This window comes from Octopus bimaculoides, chromosome 1, assembly GCF_001194135.2.
Source record: "Octopus bimaculoides isolate UCB-OBI-ISO-001 chromosome 1, ASM119413v2, whole genome shotgun sequence".
Taxonomy (NCBI): domain Eukaryota; kingdom Metazoa; phylum Mollusca; class Cephalopoda; order Octopoda; family Octopodidae; genus Octopus; species Octopus bimaculoides.
Window position 1 is genome coordinate 184,849,911 of NC_068981.1, and position 1,350 is coordinate 184,851,260.

The following is a 1,350-nucleotide window of genomic DNA, read 5'->3' on the forward strand; positions in this document are numbered from 1 at the left end:
CGGCTAGTTATGCCCCAATCGTTGTATGAACAGGATTGGGGATTATAAGTCGTGTATTAGCGTGTGTATGTATAAATAGAGAAAATGATAAAGAGAACAATGGTAAAGTTAGAAATATATTTTATGGATACAGTCTTACAACTGTTTCAGGGAAGATCCAATGCATCCCTTCATCGGAGACAGAAATAGTAGAGGAATCCATTATTATATCTATAAGCAGAGAGTTATAGTAGGAAGTGAGAGTGAGTGTGATGCGCTGAAAAAAGAAAGAAAGAACAGTACTTGGAGTGTAGCTTCATTCCAGTAGTAAGTATCCGTGTAAATAATCCTGGAAATGTTTGATAACTCAGTAAAACAAACTAAGCGAAATAAATGAAAATATTTATATATACCCACAGAAATGCACTCTTGCAAAATGCGAGTGCATATAAATATTCACACATATATACGCATTGAATTTTCCAGTCCACCTCAGCACGTGTGTATTTCGTCAGAATAGTACTATAGCAAGGTATAGATATATGCACACATACATACACGCACATGCCTACATTCAGACATACAAAAGTTTTGCAATTTGCTTGAAACATTGAAATATGTGTAAATGAGATAAATTGTTGAAAATGTCCTTTGAGCAATGCGGTTAAGGAGTTAAAGCAAGGTACGAAAGGCGGTGTCAATGAATGAAGACAAAGAGAAAAAGTATTATACTAGCTTACATAGAGTGTTTAATGAATATAATCAAAGAGTTAGGAGTAATTGTGTTGTTATCAGCAGGCCGATAAGACCATGATTCTCCAAGCTTTTTGATCTTTCTTTCTTCTATTTGGAAAGGGGAATTTTTTACCGAAATATCATGGGATCGTAAAGAAAATCAATGAAAGGTAAAACAATTTACTTTTTCTTTATTCTCATTCATTGGAATCACCTTACATATTTTGCGTCTAGCTTCTCACCTGCATAGCTCAAAGTGCTTTTCAAACATTTATATCTGACACAGGCACAGGCGCGCAGACACTTACACACATGCGCGCGCGTGTGCACACATACAGACAAGCATACTCTCACACTTCCCCACACACATACACAAACATACAAACACACACACATATATATATGTTTGAATGCGATGATATGTATAAAGCAACACAAATAACACACATATATATATATACATATATATATCTACCTATCTATGTATCTGTCTGTCTGTCTCTTTATATATATCTATATATAAATCTATCTATCTATCTATCTATCTATCTATCTATCTATCTATCTATCTATCTATCTATCTATCTATCTATCTATCTATCTATGTGTGTTTGTATGTATATATGTATGTATGTA